Genomic DNA, 9,547 nt, shown 5'->3' on the forward strand with positions numbered 1-9,547 from the left:
TGCAACGGTGGTTTGTGGTGCAGCGGTGGGTGGTGCAACGGTGGTTTGTGGTGCAGCAGTGGGTGGTGCAACGGTGGTTTGTGGTGCAGCAGTGGGTGGTGCAACGGTGGTTTGTGGTGCAGCGGTGGTAACGGCTACACACAGGATTACTGTGAAGGCAAAAACAAAAAGACGGAAAAGGGTTTAAGGAGAATTTATAAAATGTTAATTATATGATTATGCATAAAAAAAAGTATACTAAACTTCACTACAGGTGAATAGGGTAAAACATTTAAACTAATAAATATAATCATGAAACTTTCCCAGATTTCTTACATTAAGGAAATTTTTTCTTGTCTTACAAGTTTTCTGAAATGTTCTGTTTAAATATGCAAATTAGGCATCATCTTGTTAATAATGTGCTAATTTTCATACATTTCAATACACAAATGTATATTTTGGGTGTTTTCTTTCCACTTATTTCACAATGTAGCAACTATAGACAGGTACTGACTTTATCTCCACTTTCATTTTTGAAAAATCTCACCACTTTAGGGTCATATTATCACCATCATTAAAATGTCAGATAACTTCAGATGACTGTCGACCTTGAAACATAATCAACAGTAGGTGTGGTCTTCATTATGTGTAAAAACTTCATGTTATAAATTAAAAATGGGGTCAATGTCAAAAATGATAAATCTAATCTATGACGAACCCTTTTCGCAAACACTATTAACATTTATGACCCTGAAGCGATGACATCTGTTAACCTTCACCTTTTGACCCCATTAGAAAATACCACATTGGTTCTTATGTGGGGTATCTTCTACGATTCCCCTTGAAACATAACACCATGTTAAATAGTATTTTCACAATAAACTAAAGTAAGCTGCGATGGTACAGACTCATGAAATGTGCTGTCATGTGACTCCTTTCCATTACATTCCTGCCAACAGCATGAACTGGATCGTACCATTAAATCAAAAGTTGGCTAATGGTTAAGCTCAGCGACGGGCAAGAGGTTTTATTTTTTTATTTCTCACACCATTAAAAAGTTATAAGGATATAGTTTAACATTTTGAGATGACGAAGGTAATAAAAGTGCACATGTCCAATGTTCATCAACCCAACCTCCGCACATTTATTTTCCACTTCCTTCTCACAGTTTATTGCGCTGCATATTTTCACTTTGGGATAACAAGTAAAGAAGTTTTTACTTTCAACCCTCTGTTGATGTTTTTTTGTATTTAGAGATCAGAATAATCTCATTTATGCTCCTTTTTCTTTAAATTACCAGTTCTAGCTGTCGGAAAAAAGACTTCAGTACCACTTTCTAACATCGCACCATTTAAAAAGTTTATTTTTTCTTCCGTATGTTGTAACTAATGCTTTTTAAGTCATTTATAAGTATTAACAACTTTTGGGTTGCCAGGTTGTGGAAAACCCTTTGACTGGCTGGATAGTTCTAACACTTAGCTTCTATAAAGCTGGACATAAATCTATAATTTATTAACACTTGCTGCAGATTTAATGATTAAATCCTTGAACTATGAACGAGTATTAATGGATTAACGGCATTATTAAGAAATAGAACTGATCTATTGAGCGTTGGTAAATTATTTATAAACCATTAATATCGCTATTAGCTACAACTTACAAACGTATATGTAAAGGAAACTTTATTCAAACGTTAGACCAAGAGTCTGTATATTAAATATGGATGTTTCTTACCTGAGCCTATAAGGCAAAGAGTCCGGAGGAGGTGATTCAGCTGCATAGTGTCAGAGTCAAAGGAACAGGGAACAAATCTGGAAAGATGCTCTTTGGATTGTGAGCTGGGCGGCTGGAAACACAAAAACACAGTTAATGTCTGCACACGTGATGTGTTCAGGTTCCTATCTGTGACATTCAAATGTGTTCTTACAATAATTACACCCACCTCTGCACTCAGTGAAATCATCCTAAACCTTTTTTACTTGCCAAATAGAGTTTACAACCCCACTTTAGGCTCATCATTTACATAAAACGTACAGTAAATATTAGACATTCTAATTAAAATAAATAATAAAATAATAAAGTTTTAAGAGAAGAATGAATGCTTTTCTGAAATCAAATTTTAAAAATCAAATTTTGTTCATATCTTTGCCGTTTGATGATCCCGTACTATTTACCGCCATATCGCAGTTCCTGGACTTACATTACACTCCAGCGTTTCTTTTAAAATAAAAGATTCTCACCATGCAGGATTATTCAAACTGGAACAGATACACTTGCATTTGTTAGATATATTTTTGTGCTGCGGGTAAATTTCTATGTAGAACTGCAGATGTTCTCCAACAGGAAAGGTGCGTTACTCACCTGAGAGGCTGACAATGATGTCTTTCTTCTTTTCCAGTAAGACCAGGCTATATTGTGCCTTTATAACCCCTTTATCGCACCAGCCCATCATCTCTAACCCTCCCATCTTTGTGTGTGTGTGTGTGTGTGCGTGTGTGTTGTAATACATCATCACAGCTCAGCCATGAGGACAAGGCATGTATTGATTTAGTAATGCTTATCACAGAGCTATATTTGGTCTTTATGGCTCCAGTGCATTTAGGAAACGTTGATCAGGAAGTACAGTACATATCCCTATGATGAATAAAAGTGGAGTTGGGAGTGTGGGTGGACAAAACGGGAGTAGCAGCCTGATGTGGTCTTTTTCCAATTGCAACGGCATGACTTTAACAGGAAGAGAAAGTATCAATATGTAGAGAAAAGTCTGTCAAAGCTCTCTGTATCTTGGTGGCAGCCAATCCTGAACATGTCAGATATTAAGGTGATGAAGAGCGAGAGTCCTCACGAGAAAATCAACAGCATTTGGTCTCTTGCCCCAAAACGATCTGTGTTTACCTGACAGGCCCTTCTTGTGTGGCGTATGAATTATGACCTTTTTGTCTCAGAAGCAAAAGTAGTACAACATTGTTAAATGTAAACACCTTATGAATACAGATGGGGTGGATGGTCAAGTCAGTAAAGATGGTGATTCACATCTTTTTCACATCCTGTTTCCTATCAACAGTCAACATTGGTGTTATTTAACAATAGCCATCTTTGCCTTCATCCAATAGTTGTTATGCTTAAACCAGCCAAATGTGTCCCAAAGTGGCAACAGATCATAAAACAACTGTATTTGCTAAAACATGTTTATAATAAACTAGATACAAGAATCACTTACAGAGTAAAGTGCTCTCTTCTTGTAGTTTCTTTTGCAGCTAATCCTTCAATCAGCAGTACTAGCTAAACTAGCCAGCTAGCATCGGTAGCTGGAGAAATACAGATTGATCCAACAGGCAGCACAGCTTTGCAGAACAATGTTTGAACATCCTTCAGTTTTCTCTGCTTGGTGAGCTGCACAGCAGACCGTAGCTGAAAACACGCCGTCGCCACAGCACAGCAGCATGTCATTTACATGGATACGGTGTGAAAGAGTTGGAGCTGCCAATATGTTTCCAGTGACCAACCTGCAACAAAAACAATCCCCTGCAGACAAGAGAGTATTTCCCCCATTGATGGCCAGTATACAAGACACTGATGACATGAATGTGCAAACTGTGTCTGTAAAAACCTTTTTTCTGTGCATGTAGTCATCATTAGTGTACAATCGTGTACTGGTATGAGCCCAGTACATTTGGGGGGGATCATGCAGAGGAGCGTCTCTATGTTCCCAGGGTCTTATCTTCTTGATATGAACTAACATTGTTAAATATTGGTAAGAGCTGCGATTCGAAGGGAGGTGGATGATTCAAATGCAGTTTGAATGGTAACATATCAATGTCTTTCATGTCTTGCCTGCATAACTGTCAAGGAGTCACATCAGTGGGCGATTTCAACATATTGACACAGAGAAACACACATTGAACATTTCACCAAGGGAAAACATTGCTGTAAAAAGAAATGTCATATTAATAAGTAATATTCTATGAAAGGTACTATATAAAACTAACTTCACTTACTTGCTTACCTACTAGGATTAGCTGGTTAGCTTAGCTTAGCTCAAAGACTATAGAAAGGGTGAAACAGCTGGTTCTGTCCAAAGTTACTAACTACCACCACGTCTAAAGTTCACATATAAACACTTTATATGTCATTTGTTTAAGCTGTAAAAAAAACACAAGAATAAAAACACAATTTTACAGTTTTATTATTTCGGAGTGGCTGGTTGTAACAAGAATGTGTAAAGAGATGTTGCTTCTCTGTGGTGCCAAAGCTGGACAATAGGAATAGAAAATCATGTTTTACAATAAAATGCATTAAAACAACTAACACAATATTTAAATAATAGTTTTAAAGGACACAGTTGTGACAGACGACACACAATCTGGATGTTCTTTTCTTGATTTCTGGAATCTTCTTTGGGTGTGCTTTTCAAGTTATAAAATCCAAGTTAATTAAGTCGTTTACAAGCTTTTTTATAGGACTGAGATAACCAATGAGGAAGAAATCTGTTTCATCTGTCTGCTGCCAGAATATAAATGATAATCTGCTTTGTTATCTTTACTCGCAAGATGTAAGAATATAATGAATAAAAAGCAAATGTCCAAGGATTGACCCCTGTGGAACCCCTGAGAAAAACTAGATTTAAGAGCTACCAAACAAACACAAACGCTCCTACCTTTCAAACAGGAAGAAAACCTATTTTCTCAAAGACTGTTCAAATAATAAGGGCAGCTCTCTTGATATTTACTGCCAGTGTATTTTGGAAGAGAATGGTTACACTGAGACACACGGCTCTTGATACCTTCCAGAGACGATAAAGACTGCCGTTGGGAGTGAAAAGTAGCAACAGAACTCCAGTCCCTTTTTGTCTAATAGTGTTGTACACTCCTGCACTCTTGGCACAAGTTCTACTTTATATAACCAACTTTAAATAACAACAGGGAGCAAGAGAGCCGTTTACTGGCTCTTTCTGTAGCTACCTGCTCCAAAGAAATAGGGGGGGAAGTCTTTCACCTCTAAACTGGATCCATACAATCTCTAATGTTCATATTTCACTTGTAGTAGTTTGGAAGAGTTGTTGTATTCTAATGTATTCTTTATATTGTGTATTGCATTTACTCCTGAGTAACGCCTGTCAGTCAGTCAGCAGAGCGAACTGCGGAAACTCTGAGAGCCGGTCAAAAAACACTGCTGTCTTTTCCATCCATCCATCGTCTACCGCTTATCCGGGGTCGGGTCGCGGGGGCAGCGGCTCCAGTAAGGAACCCGTTCCCAGTGAGGAGATATAATGTCTCCACCGAGTCCTGGGTCTTCCCCGGGGTCTCCTCCCAGCTGGACGTACCTGGAACACCTCCCTAGGGAGGCGCCCAGTTTATATTCTTGCATATCTTACACATTGATCCATTGACAATTGATTAAGTTTGACTGTATGCTATATTTTTATTATTCAATTGCTTTTTGATTGGCCTAACAGTGTGTGTGTCTGGCTGATATCACACAGTAGGTTTTATAGGTTAATTAATGGTTATGACATGGCATTAGGTTTTATTTTTGGTTTCCTTCTTCCATAGTAATAAACTTTGGACCCTGCATAAATCTGCTTTACTGCTGCTGAACATGATTATTTCTGGCCTCCATGGGCCCCACAAAGCGTTCTCTTTTTTACCCCTTGATGGGCGACCCTGTGTGTTTGGTAAAATGGCTTGAATTGGTCTTTAAATGGCTTTCGTGTCTAGACAAGTAGTGTTGGTACGGTCCAACAATTCTTCATGGATAAACCATGTACACTATGATTTACTTTTACGCATCTGTTAGCATTTGAATGTTTGACATCAGTATGAAATGGTCATCATGCAGGATTGAAAGGGTTTTATTTGAGAGTTCACAACACCTTTAAAAACCCATGAAAGCAACGAGGGAAATTTACTACACCAATCAAATAGACCACGACGGGAAGTGAACCTGAACTCTGGCTCAGATAAGATGTGCAATTGTGTAACTCCATGTTTCTTTGCTTTCTTTAATTATCTTTGCCTTCTGGGTTTTCTTCCTCAGCTAATAAAGATCTAAGCATATACATGACGGCTTATGGCTGCACTAAACATTACATAAAGGATTGTGTTCCTTATTCCAGTGATAGTGGAGAGGCAGCTGAAGTGCTCACTGCAGGAACAAAAGATTGTATTTTAAATCAGCCAAAGTTTTAGTGATGACCTTGGATTCACTTACTCGGCATTCACAGCTCTTTACATTTTCAAAGGAAATGAAACTTAACTTTATGCTCATGACGGTCATCATGGCCATAAGGAAACATACAGAATATTCAGGTGATTACAGCTTATCTGAAGCCTATCAATCCTAAAGTTACTGTTATCTTGAGACATGGAACATTCCGAAGCTTACAACCTGACATGAAACGCACACAGTGTGAAACTTAAGTCTTTAATACGGGACTTCCTGAAGACCAAATTTGATCAGACCGCTGTTCACCCTGGAAATAATAAATAAATAAATGTGTTGCAGGTCATTGTAAAGATTTGGCAGCTGCATCTTTATGATTGCACAATTTAGTTGTTCGGAATATATTTAGCTTCATTTAACTTTACAATATCGTACGAGATGAGGGTATGACAAGCATAATAAATGAGTTGATTAATTAGTTAGTTATTTTAGATGCAACCTACAAAAAAAAAAAAGACTCAACCAGTGGATGTGTCTGCTTGGGTGTAAGTAAGTAATTGTTTGCTAACATGTAAGTAATAATACAGCGCTGTATGTCAGGGCTGGGTCTTTATTGTGCTCACATATTTCTCAATACATTTGAATTAAATGTAATTATCATAGAATGAATCATGCACTGCCAACCTCGCATCAAGTGATATTCCACGTTATAAATACCAGTTGGTTTCTGGAGTACTGGGTAAAGTATAATTAACTGTGAGCTGTGTGCGTTGTATTCGAAGGGGACACCTTTAGCCCTACAGTGAGTTAATCCAGTCATGGGGTGGTGGCTGATACAGGGTGATATTAATGTCTATTTCTGTATTCTTGTGACGTAATACGTGTAAATAAAGTTAAATAGAGGCAGTGTAATCAACAGTTTAGGGGCATAAAAAGCTTTATGGTCATGACAGGAAAAGCGATTTGCATTCAGATAACACAGTGATGTTTATCAATTGGAAATGATGCACATTCTTTATTTATCTTTTTCACCTCCATGCTGTGGTGAATACTCATACGTCTGTGAGCGGAGCCTGTATGGAAACATCTAGAGCTGCAGTACAAAGGCATGTAACCTGTGCAATATAGGTGTTAACATCATCACCCACAGCACCACCTTCAAGACATTATGTAGAATTATAAAGACTAAAGTTAATGTGATCTGGTTGGATTAGTCTGCTAATAATGCAAAAATAATTATCAGATGAGACTAAGTTAAGACCCTGTCACACATATCTGTATGGCAGAAACGTATGCTGGCGTATATGACAATTTGTCCAAATATGTCCAACTTTTCATCGGATCGGAAAAGTGAACATATACAGATACGCATGTCTAACCTGTTGATAGCGCATCACTTACTAATACAAAATGTATCAGACGAATACCCAACGAATGCATAACGTATACAACAATATGGCGAATACAAAATATCAGCAACACGCTGGTGTACGTTGATATAAGGTATAAGTAGTGTTCGTTAAGAGCAGGTGGTGTTACGCTGGTGTACGTAGATATAAGGTAAGGTATAAGTAGTGTTCGTTAAGAGCAGGTGGTGTTACGCTGGTGTACGTTGATATAAGGTATAAGTAGTGTTCGTTAAGAGCAGGTGGTGTTACGCTGGTGTACGTTGATATAAGGTATAAGTAGTGTTCGTTAAGAGCAGGTGGTGTTACGCTGGTGTACGTAGATATAAGGTAAGGTATAAGTAGTGTTCATTAAGAGCAGGTGGTGTTACGCTGGTGTACGTTGATATAAGGTAAGGTATAAGTAGTGTTCATTAAGAGCAGGAGGTGTTACGCTGGTGTACGTTGATATAAGGTAAGGTATAAGTAGTGTTCATTAAGAGCAGGTGGTGTTACGCTGGTGTACGTTGATATAAGGTAAGGTATAAGTAGTGTTCATTAAGAGCAGGCGGTGTTACGCTGGTGTACGTTGATATAAGGTAAGGTATAAGTAGTGTTCGTTAAGAGCAGGTGGTGTTACGCTGGTGTATGTTGATATAAGGTAAGGTATAAGTAGTGTTCGTTAAGAGCAGGTGGTGTTACGCTGGTGTACGTTGATATAAGGTAAGGTATAAGTAGTGTTCATTAAGAGCAGGTGGTGTTACGCTGGTGTACGTTGATATAAGGTAAGGTATAAGTAGTGTTCGTTAAGAGCAGGTGGTGTTACGCTGGTGTACGTTGATATAAGGTAAGGTATAAGTAGTGTTCATTAAGAGCAGGTGGTGTTACGCTGGTGTATGTTGATATAAGGTAAGGTATAAGTAGTGTTCGTTAAGAGCAGGTGGTGTTACGCTGGTGTACGTTGATATAAGGTAAGGTATAAGTAGTGTTCTTTAAGAGCAGGTGGTGTTACGCTGGTGTACGTTGATATAAGGTAAGGTATAAGTAGTGTTCGTTAAGAGCAGGTGGTGTTACGCTGGTGTACGTTGATATAAGGTAAGGTATAAGTAGTGTTCATTAAGAGCAGGTGGTGTTATGCTGGTGTACGTTGATATAAAGTAAGGTATAAGTAGTGTTCATTAAGAGCAGGTGGTGTTACGCTGGTGTACGTTGATATAAGGTAGGTATAAGTAGTGTTCAGTTAAGAGCAGGTGGTGTTACGCTGGTGTACGTTGATATAAGGTAGGTATAAGTAGTGTTCATTAAGAGCAGGCGGTGTTACGCTGGTGTACGTTGATATAAGGTAAGGTATAAGTAGTGTTCATTAAGAGCAGGCGGTGTTACGCTGGGGTGCGTTGTTGAACGCTGATGTTTTGAGCATGTTCAAAATTACCCGACGTGTGCTTCATAAGATATGCAGACGTTACGTTACGTTAAACATACGTTACGGAATACGTACGTGAATACTTACCTACGTAAATACAGTACGTGACTACGTTAGAGGTACGTTAGATATCGGCTACGTCGGCTGATGGTGAATCCTACAGACAATGTATTGATAACGAGTGGATAACCTATTCCCACTCTGTGTTAAGATGATGCCTGATGACGGAGTAACTTATTAAACGTGTTTCTACAGTACAGCTAGCGTTTAGCTAGCGTTCAGCTAGCGTTTTGGGAGCTTATTGGGGTTTGAATATAGTATATAGAGTCCCTGTGAGTAGCTCATCCTCACTTCTTCACAGCACGTCTTGATGAATACATCAACCCATCATCAGAGAGCATGGAGGATGCTGAGAAGCTGCAACAAGAGTACATTCTGTTCTCCAGCATCAGCATGACGTGAACCAGATGGCACTTTTCCAGCTCCGTTGGCCAGACGCTCTGATATGTTTTAAATAAGTAAGTGATACGCTATCAATGTTTGACACCAGTTGAAGTGACTTGTCCATTTTTTTTAAATCAGAGAACCGACGGCAGAA

At 38.6% G+C, this 9,547-nt stretch overlaps 1 long non-coding RNA gene across 1 annotated transcript; it reads right to left on the reverse strand.

Annotated features, from left to right (window-relative positions):
- Positions 1–18: 18 nt before the first annotated feature.
- On the reverse strand, positions 19–3,313 carry LOC115019209 (uncharacterized). The gene is made up of 3 exons (XR_003833437.1): positions 3,200–3,313; positions 1,714–1,825; positions 19–149 (listed from the first exon to the last, which is right to left on the reverse strand). It is a non-coding gene; the product is annotated as an uncharacterized LOC115019209 (long non-coding RNA).
- Between the last annotated feature and the right edge of the window lie 6,234 nt (positions 3,314–9,547).

Source organism: Cottoperca gobio, chromosome 14 (assembly GCF_900634415.1).
Source record: "Cottoperca gobio chromosome 14, fCotGob3.1, whole genome shotgun sequence".
Lineage (NCBI taxonomy): Eukaryota > Metazoa > Chordata > Actinopteri > Perciformes > Bovichtidae > Cottoperca > Cottoperca gobio.